General features: G+C 58.3%; 1 protein-coding gene across 8 annotated transcripts in view; it reads right to left on the bottom strand.

Moving 5' to 3' along the window:
- Positions 1-4,696, bottom strand: part of CELF1 (CUGBP Elav-like family member 1) — a 383,811-nt gene extending 379,115 nt beyond the window's left edge. For 6 of the 8 annotated variants that reach the window (XM_069221614.1, XM_069221618.1, XM_069221616.1 and 3 more), the window contains exon 1: positions 4,583-4,684. The gene's annotated coding sequence lies outside the window, so the exon portion shown is untranslated. Of the gene's footprint in view, positions 1-4,582 lie in introns of all 8 variants that reach the window. The other 2 variants (XM_069221621.1, XM_069221615.1) reach the window with 2 other exon arrangements.
- Positions 4,697-13,964: the final 9,268 nt, after the last annotated feature.

The raw sequence follows: 13,964 nt of genomic DNA, 5'->3' as shown, positions 1-13,964 counted from the left end.
TTGACCCCGAGAATATTTGGGGCAAAAGGTTACCGCAGGGGATGCACAGGGAAGGCTTACTGTTGGCACTACTGGTGGGACTTTCCACTGTCCCCCAAATTGTCTGTGCTGTGGCCAGGATATGGGAAGATGTGGTCCGGCACGTTATCTAGCAGGCTCCCTATGCCCCTGAAATGTCTCTCTGGGTAACAGTCATTCTGGAAAAATCACAGAATCCATTTCAGTACAGTAGTGCAACGATGATGGGTGAGAAATCATGGGGGACCTGTACCCAGAGCAACGTTTTATTAACGGGGAGGAGGCCATGACTTTGTTCTCCTTGGGAGAGGACAGTATCTTCTAGAAATGAAAATATTGAGCATAGCACACGAGGTTTCACCCTCATACCCTGATGAACCACCTAGATCATATACCTTGACAGCCATGTTAAACATGGCAGGGGGTCGCAAGTTGGTTTCCCGCTTGAATTGTGCAATATGCTCTGACCTACCACAGACCATGCTTTCTGTGCAAGCCAAATGGGAAACAATCACCGAGAAACCTCTTCAGACCAAGGATTAAAGATCCATGAGGGGGCACGGAAACCGAGCTCCAATGTTCGTTTCAAGCTCCTACAATCTTATTTCATACACCAGACATATCTCACCTGCGCACATTGCATACGCTATATCCCCTCCGGTCAGACACACGTCGCCAATGTGGAACACAAACAGCAGATTTTCTGCATATGGTGTGGGCCTGCCACTCCTTGTCCTCTTACTGGACTATAGCATTGTAAAGTATCAACCGGGCCTCTGGACTTGGAAGTAGAATTGGATATTTGACCAGTCTTGCTGGGTTTGATCCCATCGCCAGCAAGGAAACACCTAAGTCGGAAATTCACCCTTCTCAGGCTGGTTCTTGCAAAATGACAGATCACCATTGCATGGCTAAAGCCGCTGTCCCCTCACTCGTGCTGCGTGGCTGAAACATGTGGTTGAGCAGGCAAGTGCAGAAGAGGAACGAATGTGCCATGTTCGTAAGCCTGGTCATCTATGATCTCAGACCTCTGGAACACGCAAGACCCTTCTGCTTTCGGAGTGAAACAGGAATGATTGGGTGAGAACTTGTGAGGAATGCATAAAACTGAGCACACACCCTTAAGACACATGTGTCAGCCTAGTAAAATTCATACAAACACAGCAAATCTATAGGACAGAGTCAATACTGATGACCAGCATACAAGTAGACTAAGGGGCATGGGGGATGTTCAAGTGGCACTATGGTTTGGGTAATAGTATGAATGTGGCCATAGACCAGTATTGCTAGTAGTGGAGTGAATATATAATATCCTTGGTTACTGTATTTTCGGCGCACACCCTGTGAAAGATGTTTCAACACTGCCCGGGATAGAGCCGAAATCCGATCCACTTTGCCGGTGGGAGGTTTGGTCATCCTCCTTGAAATAATACAGGTTGGAATATGTCTTGCCGGCTGCAATACTACTCTAACCCTGTGTACTGTATCATGATGATTACATGATGCCTAAAAAACTCAAATTTAAAATAAAAACTACCATCTGAGCCACCATTAATGTCCTGGATGGAAACCTGCAGACACTTAGTATATTCTAACAGCCAATACTATTTGCTTCACCGTTCATGTACTGGATGGGAACATGTTGGCAGTTTCTCTAATGTAACCTCCAGTACTAATCTGCTTCACTGTTCATGTGCTGGATGAGAACCTGTTGACACTTGCTCTATAGTAACCCCCAGTACTATCTGCTTCACTGTTCATGTGCTGGACAGAAGCTGCTGACACTTGCTGTGATGTAACAACAGTACTACCTGCGTCATGGTTCATGTGCTGGACGGAAGCTGCTGACACTTGCTCTACCGTAACCTCCAGTACTATCTGCTTCACTGTTCATGTGCTGGATGGAAGCTGCTGACACTTGCTCTACCGTAACCTCCAGTACTAATCTGCTTCACTGTTCATGTGCTGGATGAGAACCCCTTTGACACTTGCTCTATAGTAACCCCCAGTACTATCTGCTTCACTGTTCATGTGCTGGACAGAAGCTGCTGACACTTGTTGTGATGTAACAACAGTACTACCTGCTTCATGGTTCATGTGCTGGACGGAAGCTGCTGACACTTGCTCTACCGTAACCACCAGTACTATCTCCTTCACTGTCCAGGTGCTGTACGGAAGCTGCTGACACTTGCTGTATTGTAATCACAAGTACTATCTGCTTCACTGTTCATGTGCTGGACAGAAGCTGCTGACACTTGTCCTACCGTAACCTCCAGTACTATCTGCTTCACTGTTCATGTGCTGGACGGAAGCTGCTGACACTTGCTCTACCGTAACCTCCAGTACTATCTGCTTCACTGTTCATGTGCTGGACGGAAGCTGCTGACACTTGCTGTATTGTAATCACAAGTACTATCTGCTTCACTGTTCATGTGCTGGACAGAAGCTGCTGACACTTGCTGTGATGTAACAGTACTACCTGCTTCACGGTTCATGTGCTGGTTGGAAGCTGCTGACACTTGCTCTACCGTAACCTCCAGTACTACCTGCTTCATGTGCTGGATGGAAGCTGCTGACACTTGCTCTACCGTAACCTCCAGTACTACCTGCTTCATGTGCTGGACGGAAGCTGCTGACACTTGTCCTACCGTAACCTCCAGTACTATCTCCTTCACTGTCCAGGTGCTGTACGGAAGCTGCTGACACTTGCTGTATTGTAATCACAAGTACTGTCTGCTTCACTGTTCATGTGCTGGACAGAAGCTGCTGACACTTGTCCTACCGTAACCTCCAGTACTATCTGCTTCACTGTTCATGTGCTGGACGGAAGCTGCTGACACTTGCTGTATTGTAATCACAAGTACTATCTGCTTCACTGTTCATGTGCTGGACGGAAGCTGCTGACACTTGCTCTACCGTAACCTCCAGTACTATCTGCTTCACTGTTCATGTGCTGGACGGAAGCTGCTGACACTTGCTGTATTGTAATCACAAGTACTATCTGCTTCACTGTTCATGTGCTGGACAGAAGCTGCTGACACTTGCTGTGATGTAACAGTACTACCTGCTTCATGGTTCATGTGCTGGTTGGAAGCTGCTGACACTTGCTCTACCCTAACCTCCAGTACTATCTGCTTCATGTGCTGGTTGGAAGCTGGTAACATTTGCTGTGCTGTAACAACCCGTACTATCTGCTTCGCCGTTCATGTCCCGGGTGAGAACCTGCTGACGTGACCTACTCGTACATAAACAGTAGTTTCGCCGTTCCCTTCGTGCAGGTACCGAGGAGAAAGCTCTTGTTGCCTGCACTGTTGTGCTCCAGGGAAGCCCTGTTTGTGGCAGGTCCCATCTGACCAGATCTGTAACCACCTGCTGACACTCAAGCTCTTGCTAACAGTGGGTGCCTGACCCTCTCTGCTTTCTTTCTGGACTCGCCTCGGAGGGGGGGGGGGGGGACGGACAGGCCCCCCCCCCCCCTCCCCCCCCTCCTCCCCCCCCCCCCCCCTCCCCCCCCTCCTCCCCCCCCCCCCCCCCCCTCCCCCCCCCCTCGAGGCGAGTCCAGAAAGAAAGCAGAGAGGGTCAGGCACCCCGCGGGGTCTGGGCAGCGCAGGATCCGAGCACATTATACTGGGGGTCAGAGATGCCCCTTCTGTAAGGGTGGGGGGTCTTCAAAGAGGTCTCAATAAGAGAGTGGGGGCTCCTGAACGAGGGGGCACTAGGGATGTGGGGGGGGGTCCGTGGCGCAGAAGTCCAGCACCGGGGGGGGTCAGTAGAGGGGGCACAGGAGAGGTGGGGGGAGGGGTCCGTGGAGCACGAGTCCAGCACAGATTGGGGGTGGGGGGTCAGTGGAGGGGGCACGGGGGGATCTGTGTACGGAGCAGTCAGTGGAGGGGGCACGGGGGGGTCAGTGGAGGGGGCGCAGGAGAGGTGTCCTGAGGGTGGGGGGTCAGTGGAGGGGGCACGGGGGGTCAGTGGAGGGGGCACAGGAGAGGTGGGGGGAGGGGTCCGTGGAGCACGAGTCCAGCACAGGTTGGGGGTGGGGGGTCAGTGGAGGGGGCACGGGGGGGGTCTGTGGAGGGGGCACGGGGGGGTCAGTGGAGGGGGCGCAGGAGAGGTGGGAGGGGTCCTGGGGGTGGGGGGTCAGTGGAGGGGGCACGGGGGGGTCTGTGGAGGGGGCACGGGGGGGGTCAGTGGAGGGGGCGCAGGAGAGGTGGGAGGGGTCCTGGGGGTGGGGGGTCAGTGGAGGGGGCACGGGGGGGTCAGTGGAGGGGGCACGGGGGGGTCACTGGAGGGGGCGCAGGAGAGGCGAGAGGGGTCCGTGGCGCAGGACTCCAGCCCCGGGAGCCCGCGGACAGGATCCACTCCCCGAGGCGGCCGCAGCTCCCTCCTCCGCCCCGGGCTCCCCGCCCGCCAGGGCCGCCTCCAGGCCCGGGGAGAGCGGAGGGCGCGCCGCGGCCCCGCCCGTCCCTCACAGGCGGTAACGGCGCCAGCGGAGGCCCCGCGGGCCCGGCGCCGCCTCCCCGGCCTCCCGCCCCCGGTCTCCCGGCCCCGGGCCGCCGCTCACCGCTCGGGCCCCCGCCCTGGCTCTCCGCTGACTCCCGTTGCTGCCGCCGCTCGCGCCGAGGAGGAAGGATCCAAAATGGCGGCACTTCCGGCGCAGACCACTGGAGGAGCGCGCGGGGGGCGCCGCGAGCCCCCCCTCCCGCGGACAGAGATGGGCGAGTCCGGGAGGAGGCGGGAACTGGGAGGAGGCGCGGGGGGGGCCTGAAGCACAGAGAGGGGGCGCGCGGGAGCGGCCTGAGGAGGGACCCTGAGGAGAGGCGCCTACACCGGGGGCGCTGAGGAGAAACAGACACCGGAGGCCGCGAGGAGAAACAGACACCGGGGGCCCTGAGGAGAAACACCGAGGAGGGACTCTGGGGACAAACACCGACACCGGGGGCTGTGAGAAGAGACCCCAAGAAGAGACACCGGGAGCTGTGAGAAGAGACACCGGGGGCTGTGAGGAGAAACACCGAGAAGAGAAACCGGGGGCTGTGAGGAGAAACACCGAGAAGAGACACCGGGGGCTGTGAGAAGAGACACAGAGAAGAGACACCGGGGGCTGTGAGAAGAGACACCGGGGGCTGTGAGAAGAAACACAGAGAAGAGACACCGGGGGCTGTGAGGAGAAACACAGAGAAGAGACACCGGGGGCTGTGAGGAGAAACACTGAGAAGAGACACCGGGGGCTGTGAGGAGAAACACCGAGAAGAGAAACCGGGGGCTGTGAGGAGAAACACCGAGAAGAGACACCGGGGGCTGTGAGAAGAGACACAGAGAAGAGACACCGGGGGCTGTGAGAAGAGACACCGGGGGCTGTGAGGAGAAACACCGAGAAGAGACACCGGGGGCTGTGAGGAGAAACACAGAGAAGAGACACCGGGGGCTGTGAGGAGAAACACCGAGAAGAGACACCGGGGGCTGTGAGAAGAGACACAGAGAAGAGACACCGGGGGCTGTGAGAAGAGACACCGGGGGCTGTGAGAAGAAACACAGAGAAGAGACACCGGGGGCTGTGAGGAGAAACACAGAGAAGAGACACCGGGGGCTGTGAGAAGAGACACAGAGAAGAGACACCGGGGGCTGTGAGGAGAAACACCGAGAAGAGACACCGGGGGCTGTGAGGAGAAACACCGAGAAGAGACACCGGGAGCTGTGAGAAGAGACACTGAGAAGAGACACCGGGGGCTGAGAGGAGAAACACTGAGAAGAGACACCGGGGGCTGTGAGAAGAGACACAGAGAAGAGACACCGGGGGCTGAGAGGAGAAACACCGAGAAGAGACACCGGGGGCTGTGAGGAGAAACACCGAGAAGAGACACCGGGGGCTGAGAGGAGAAACACCGAGAAGAGACACCGGGGGCTGTGAGGAGAAACACTGAGAAGAGACACCGGGGGCTGTGAGAAGAGACACAGAGAAGAGACACCGGGGGCTGAGAGGAGAAACACCGAGAAGAGACACCGGGGGCTGTGAGGAGAAACACCGAGAAGAGACACCGGGGGCTGTGAGGAGAAACACAGAGAAGAGACACCGGGGGCTGTGAGAAGAGACACAGAGAAGAGACACTGGGGGCTGTGAGAAGAGACACCGGGGGCTGAGAGGAGAAACACCGAGAAGAGACACCGGGGGCTGTGAGGAGAAACACCGAGAAGAGACACCGGGGGCTGTGAGGAGAAACACCGAGAAGAGACACCGGGGGCTGTGAGGAGAAACACCGAGAAGAGACACCGGGGGCTGTGAGAAGAGAACCGGGGGCTGTGAGAAGAAACACAGAGAAGAGACACCGGGGGCTGTGAGGAGAAACACCGAGAAGAGACACCGGGGGCTGTGAGAAGAGACACAGAGAAGAGACACCGGGGGCCGTGAGGAGAAACACCGAGAAGAGACACCGGGGGCTGTGAGAAGAGACACCGGGGGCTGTGAGAAGAAACACAGAGAAGAGACACCGGGGGCTGTGAGGAGAAACACAGAGAAGAGACACCGGGGGCTGTGAGAAGAGACACAGAGAAGAGACACCGGGGGCTGAGAGGAGAAACACCGAGAAGAGACACCGGGGGCTGTGAGGAGAAACACCGAGAAGAGACACCGGGGGCTGAGAGGAGAAACACTGAGAAGAGACACCGGGGGCTGTGAGAAGAGACACAGAGAAGAGACACCGGGGGCTGAGAGGAGAAACACCGAGAAGAGACACCGGGGGCTGTGAGGAGAAACACCGAGAAGAGACACCGGGGGCTGTGAGGAGAAACACCGAGAAGAGACACCGGGGGCTGTGAGGAGAAACACTGAGAAGAGACACCGGGGGCTGTGAGAAGAGACACAGAGAAGAGACACCAGGGGCTGAGAGGAGAAACACCGAGAAGAGACACCGGGGGCTGTGAGGAGAAACACCGAGAAGAGACACCGGGGGCTGTGAGGAGAAACACAGAGAAGAGACACCGGGGGCTGTGAGAAGAGACACAGAGAAGAGACACTGGGGGCTGTGAGAAGAGACACCGGGGGCTGAGAGGAGAAACACCGAGAAGAGACACCGGGGGCTGTGAGGAGAAACACCGAGAAGAGACACCGGGGGCTGTGAGGAGAAACACCGAGAAGAGACACCGGGGGCTGTGAGGAGAAACACCGAGAAGAGACACCGGGGGCTGTGAGGAGAAACACCGAGAAGAGACACCGGGGGCTGTGAGGAGAAACAGACACCGGAGGCCGCGAGGAGAGACACGGAGGCCGTGAGGAGAAACACCAACACCGGGGGCTGTCAGAAGAGACACCGGGGGCTGTCAGAAGAGACACTGGGGGCTGTGAGAAGAGACACTGGGGGCTGTGAGAAGAGACACCAGGGGCTGTGAGGAGAAACAGACACCGGAGGCCGCGAGGAGAGACACTGGGGGCTGTGAGAAGAGACACCGGGGGCTGAGAGGAGAAACACCGAGAAGAGACACCGGGGGCTGTGAGAAGAGACACCGGGGGCTGTGAGGAGAAACAGACACCGGAGGCCGCGAGGAGAGACACCGGAGGCCGCGAGGAGAGACACCGGAGGCCGCGAGGAGAGACACCGGAGGCCGCGAGAAGAGACACTGGGGGCTGTGAGAAGAGACACTGGGGGCTGTGAGAAGAGACACTGGGGGCTGTGAGAAGAGACACTGGGGGCTGTGAGAAGAGACACCGGGGGCTGTGAGAAGAAACACAGAGAAGAGACACCGGGGGCTGTGAGGAGAAACACAGAGAAGAGACACCGGGGGCTGTGAGGAGAAACACCGAGAAGAGACACCGGGGGCTGTGAGAAGAGACACAGAGAAGAGACACCGGGGGCTGTGAGAAGAGACACCGGGGGCTGTGAGAAGAAACACAGAGAAGAGACACCGGGGGCTGTGAGGAGAAACACAGAGAAGAGACACCGGGGGCTGTGAGAAGAGACACAAAGAAGAGACACCGGGGGCTGTGAGGAGAAACACCGAGAAGAGACACCGGGGGCTGTGAGGAGAAACACCGAGAAGAGACACCGGGAGCTGTGAGAAGAGACACTGAGAAGAGACACCGGGGGCTGAGAGGAGAAACACTGAGAAGAGACACCGGGGGCTGTGAGAAGAGACACAGAGAAGAGACACCGGGGGCTGAGAGGAGAAACACCGAGAAGAGACACCGGGGGCTGTGAGGAGAAACACCGAGAAGAGACACCGGGGGCTGAGAGGAGAAACACCGAGAAGAGACACCGGGGGCTGTGAGGAGAAACACTGAGAAGAGACACCGGGGGCTGTGAGAAGAGACACAGAGAAGAGACACCGGGGGCTGAGAGGAGAAACACCGAGAAGAGACACCGGGGGCTGTGAGGAGAAACACCGAGAAGAGACACCGGGGGCTGTGAGGAGAAACACAGAGAAGAGACACCGGGGGCTGTGAGAAGAGACACAGAGAAGAGACACTGGGGGCTGTGAGAAGAGACACCGGGGGCTGAGAGGAGAAACACCGAGAAGAGACACCGGGGGCTGTGAGGAGAAACACCGAGAAGAGACACCGGGGGCTGTGAGGAGAAACACCGAGAAGAGACACCGGGGGCTGTGAGGAGAAACACCGAGAAGAGACACCGGGGGCTGTGAGAAGAGACACCGGGGGCTGTGAGAAGAAACACAGAGAAGAGACACCGGGGGCTGTGAGGAGAAACACCGAGAAGAGACACCGGGGGCTGTGAGAAGAGACACAGAGAAGAGACACCGGGGGCCGTGAGGAGAAACACCGAGAAGAGACACCGGGGGCTGTGAGAAGAGACACCGGGGGCTGTGAGAAGAAACACAGAGAAGAGACACCGGGGGCTGTGAGGAGAAACACAGAGAAGAGACACCGGGGGCTGTGAGAAGAGACACAGAGAAGAGACACCGGGGGCTGTGAGGAGAAACACCGAGAAGAGACACCGGGGGCTGTGAGGAGAAACACCGAGAAGAGACACCGGGGGCTGAGAGGAGAAACACTGAGAAGAGACACCGGGGGCTGTGAGAAGAGACACAGAGAAGAGACACCGGGGGCTGAGAGGAGAAACACCGAGAAGAGACACCGGGGGCTGTGAGGAGAAACACCGAGAAGAGACACCGGGGGCTGTGAGGAGAAACACCGAGAAGAGACACCGGGGGCTGTGAGGAGAAACACTGAGAAGAGACACCGGGGGCTGTGAGAAGAGACACAGAGAAGAGACACCAGGGGCTGAGAGGAGAAACACCGAGAAGAGACACCGGGGGCTGTGAGGAGAAACACCGAGAAGAGACACCGGGGGCTGTGAGGAGAAACACAGAGAAGAGACACCGGGGGCTGTGAGAAGAGACACAGAGAAGAGACACTGGGGGCTGTGAGAAGAGACACCGGGGGCTGAGAGGAGAAACACCGAGAAGAGACACCGGGGGCTGTGAGGAGAAACACCGAGAAGAGACACCGGGGGCTGTGAGGAGAAACACCGAGAAGAGACACCGGGGGCTGTGAGGAGAAACACCGAGAAGAGACACCGGGGGCTGTGAGGAGAAACACCGAGAAGAGACACCGGGGGCTGTGAGGAGAAACAGACACCGGAGGCCGCGAGGAGAGACACGGAGGCCGTGAGGAGAAACACCAACACCGGGGGCTGTCAGAAGAGACACCGGGGGCTGTCAGAAGAGACACTGGGGGCTGTGAGAAGAGACACTGGGGGCTGTGAGAAGAGACACCAGGGGCTGTGAGGAGAAACAGACACCGGAGGCCGCGAGGAGAGACACTGGGGGCTGTGAGAAGAGACACCGGGGGCTGAGAGGAGAAACACCGAGAAGAGACACCGGGGGCTGTGAGAAGAGACACCGGGGGCTGTGAGGAGAAACAGACACCGGAGGCCGCGAGGAGAGACACCGGAGGCCGCGAGGAGAGACACCGGAGGCCGCGAGGAGAGACAACGGAGGCCGCAAGGAGAGACACCGGAGGCCGCGAGGAGAGACACCGGAGGCCGCGAGGAGAGACACCGGAGGCCGCGAGGAGAGACACCGGAGGCCGCGAGAAGAGACACTGGGGGCTGTGAGAAGAGACACTGGGGGCTGTGAGAAGAGACACTGGGGGCTGTGAGAAGAGACACTGGGGGCTGTGAGAAGAGACACTGGGGGCTGTGAGAAGAGACACTGGGGGCTGTGAGAAGAGACACCGGGGGCTGTGAGGAGAAACACTGAGAAGAGACACCGGGGGCTGAGAGGAGAAACACCGAGAAGAGACACCGGGGGCTGTGAGGAGAAACACCGAGAAGAGACACCGGGGGCTGTGAGGAGAAACACCGAGAAGAGACACCGGGGGCTGAGAGGAGAAACACCGAGAAGAGACACCGGGGGCTGTGAGGAGAAACACCGAGAAGAGACACCGGGGGCTGTGAGGAGAAACACCGAGAAGAGACACCGGGGGCTGAGAGGACAAACACTGAGAAGAGACACCGGGGGCTGAGAGGAGAAACACTGAGAAGAGACACCGGGGCCTGTGAGGAGAAACACCGAGAAGAGACACCGGGGGCTGTGAGGAGAAACACCGAGAAGAGACACCGGGGGCTGAGAGGAGAAACACTGAGAAGAGACACCGGGGGCTGTGAGGAGAAACACCGAGAAGAGACACCGGGGGCTGTGAGAAGAGACACCGGGGGCTGTGAGAAGAGACACCGGGGGCTGTGAGGAGAAACACCGAGAAGAGACACCGGGGGCTGAGAGGAGAAACACAGAGAAGAGACACCGGGGGCTGTGAGGAGAAACACCGAGAAGAGACACCGGGGGCTGAGAGGAGAAACACTGAGAAGAGACACCGGGGGCTGTGAGGAGAAACACTGAGAAGAGACACCGGGGGCTGTGAGGAGAAACACCGAGAAGAGACACCGGGGGCTGTGAGGAGAAACACCGAGAAGAGACACCGGGGGCTGTGAGAAGAGACACCGGGGGCTGTGAGGAGAAACACCGAGAAGAGACACCGGGGGCTGAGAGGAGAAACACAGAGAAGAGACACCGGGGGCTGTGAGGAGAAACACTGAGAAGAGACACCGGGGGCTGTGAGGAGAAACATCGAGAAGAGACACCGGGGGCTGTGAGGAGAAACACCTAGAAGAGACACCAGGGGCTGTGAGAAGAGACACAGAGAAGAGACACCGGGGGCTGTGAGAAGAGACACCGGGGGCTGTGAGGAGAAACACTGAGAAGAGACACCGGGGGCTGTGAGGAGAAACACTGAGAAGAGACACCGGGGGCTGTGAGAAGAGACACCAGGGGCTGTGAGGAGAAACACCGAGAAGAGAAACCGGGGGCTGTGAGGAGAAACACCGAGAAGAGACACCGGGGGCTGTGAGGAGAAACACCGAGAAGAGACACCGGGGGCTGTGAGGAGAAACACCGAGAAGAGACACCGGGGGCTGAGAGGAGAAACACCGAGAAGAGACACCGGGGGCTGTGAGGAGAAACACTGAGAAGAGACACCGGGGGCTGTGAGAAGAAACACAGAGAAGAGACACCGGGGGCTGTGAGAAGAAACACTGAGAAGAGACACCGGGGGCTGAGAGGAGAAACACCGAGAAGAGACACCGGGGGCTGTGAGAAGAGACACAGAGAAGAGACACCGGGGGCTGTGAGAAGAGACACCGGGGGCTGTGAGGAGAAACACTGAGAAGAGACACCGGGGGCTGTGAGGAGAAACACTGAGAAGAGACACCGGGGGCTGTGAGAAGAGACACCAGGGGCTGTGAGGAGAAACACCGAGAAGAGAAACCGGGGGCTGTGAGGAGAAACACCGAGAAGAGACACCGGGGGCTGTGAGGAGAAACACCGAGAAGAGACACCGGGGGCTGTGAGGAGAAACACCGAGAAGAGACACCGGGGGCTGAGAGGAGAAACACCGAGAAGAGACACCGGGGGCTGTGAGGAGAAACACCGAGAAGAGACACGGGGGCTGTGAGAAGAAACACAGAGAAGAGACACCGGGGGCTGTGAGAAGAAACACTGAGAAGAGACACCGGGGGCTGAGAGGAGAAACACCGAGAAGAGACACCGGGGGCTGTGAGGAGAAACACCGAGAAGAGACACCGGGAGCTGTGAGAAGAGACACCGGGGGCTGTGAGGAGAAACACAGAGAAGAGACACCGGGGGCTGAGAGGAGAAACACCGAGAAGAGACACCGGGGGCTGTGAGGAGAAACACAGAGAAGAGACACCGGGGGCTGTGAGGAGAAACACAGAGAAGAGACACCGGGGGCTGAGAGGAGAAACACTGAGAAGAGACACCGGGGGCTGTGAGGAGAAACACCGAGAAGAGACACCGGGGGCTGTGAGGAGAAACACCGAGAAGAGACACCGGGGGCTGTGAGGAGAAACACCGAGAAGAGACACCGGGGGCTGTGAGGAGAAACACCGAGAAGAGACACCGGGGGCTGAGAGGAGAAACACTGAGAAGAGACACCGGGGGCTGTGAGGAGAAACACCGAGAAGAGACACCGGGGGCTGTGAGAAGAGACACCGGGGGCTGTGAGGAGAAACACCGAGAAGAGACACCGGGGGCTGAGAGGAGAAACACAGAGAAGAGACACCGGGGGCTGTGAGGAGAAACACCGAGAAGAGACACCGGGGGCTGAGAGGAGAAACACCGAGAAGAGACACCGGGGGCTGAGAGGAGAAACACTGAGAAGAGACACCGGGGGCTGAGAGGAGAAACACCGAGAAGAGACACCGGGGGCTGTGAGGAGAAACACCGAGAAGAGACACCGGGGGCTGTGAGGAGAAACACCGAGAAGAGACACCGGGGGCTGTGAGGAGAAACACTGAGAAGAGACACCGGGGGCTGTGAGGAGAAACAGACACCGGAGGCCGCGAGGAGAGACACGGAGGCCGTGAGGAGAAACACCAACACCGGGGGCTGTCAGAAGAGACACCGGGGGCTGTCAGAAGAGACACTGGGGGCTGTGAGAAGAGACACTGGGGGCTGTGAGAAGAGACACTGGGGGCTGTGAGAAGAGACACCAGGGGCTGTGAGGAGAAACAGACACCGGAGGCCGCGAGGAGAGACACTGGGGGCTGTGAGAAGAGACACCGGGGGCTGAGAGGAGAAACACCGAGAAGAGACACTGGGGGCTGTGAGAAGAGACACCGGGGGCTGTGAGGAGAAACAGACACCGGAGGCCGCGAGGAGAGACACCGGAGGCCGCGAGGAGAGACACCGGAGGCCGCGAGGAGAGACACTGGGGGCCGCGAGGAGAGACACTGGGGGCTGTGAGAAGAGACACTGGGGGCTGTGAGAAGAGACACTGGGGGCTGTGAGAAGAGACACTGGGGGCTGTGAGAAGAGACACTGGGGGCTGTGAGAAGAGACACTGGGGGCTGTGAGAAGAGACACTGGGGGCTGTGAGAAGAGACACTGGGGGCTGTGAGAAGAGACACCGGGGGCTGTGAGGAGAAACACTGAGAAGAGACACCGGGGGCTGTGAGGAGAAACACCGAGAAGAGACACCGGGGGCTGAGAGGAGAAACACCGAGAAGAGACACCGGGGGCTGTGAGGAGAAACACCGAGAAGAGACACCGGGGGCTGTGAGGAGAAACACCGAGAAGAGACACCGGGGGCTGAGAGGAGAAACACCGAGAAGAGACACCGGGGGCTGTGAGGAGAAACACCGAGAAGAGACACCGGGGGCTGTGAGGAGAAACACCGAGAAGAGACACCGGGGGCTGAGAGGACAAACACCGAGAAGAGACACCGGGGGCTGAGAGGAGAAACACTGAGAAGAGACACCGGGGCCTGTGAGGAGAAACACCGAGAAGAGACACCGGGGGCTGTGAGGAGAAACACCGAGAAGAGACACCGGGGGCTGAGAGGAGAAACACCGAGAAGAGACACCGGGGGCTGTGAGGAGAAACACCGAGAAGAGACACCGGGGGCTGTGAGAAGAGAC

This window comes from Pleurodeles waltl, chromosome 3_1 (genome assembly GCF_031143425.1).
Source record: "Pleurodeles waltl isolate 20211129_DDA chromosome 3_1, aPleWal1.hap1.20221129, whole genome shotgun sequence".
Taxonomy (NCBI): Eukaryota; Metazoa; Chordata; class Amphibia; order Caudata; family Salamandridae; genus Pleurodeles; species Pleurodeles waltl.
Note: the sequence above shows the minus strand (reverse complement) of the source record. Positions and strands in the feature narration are given on the sequence as shown.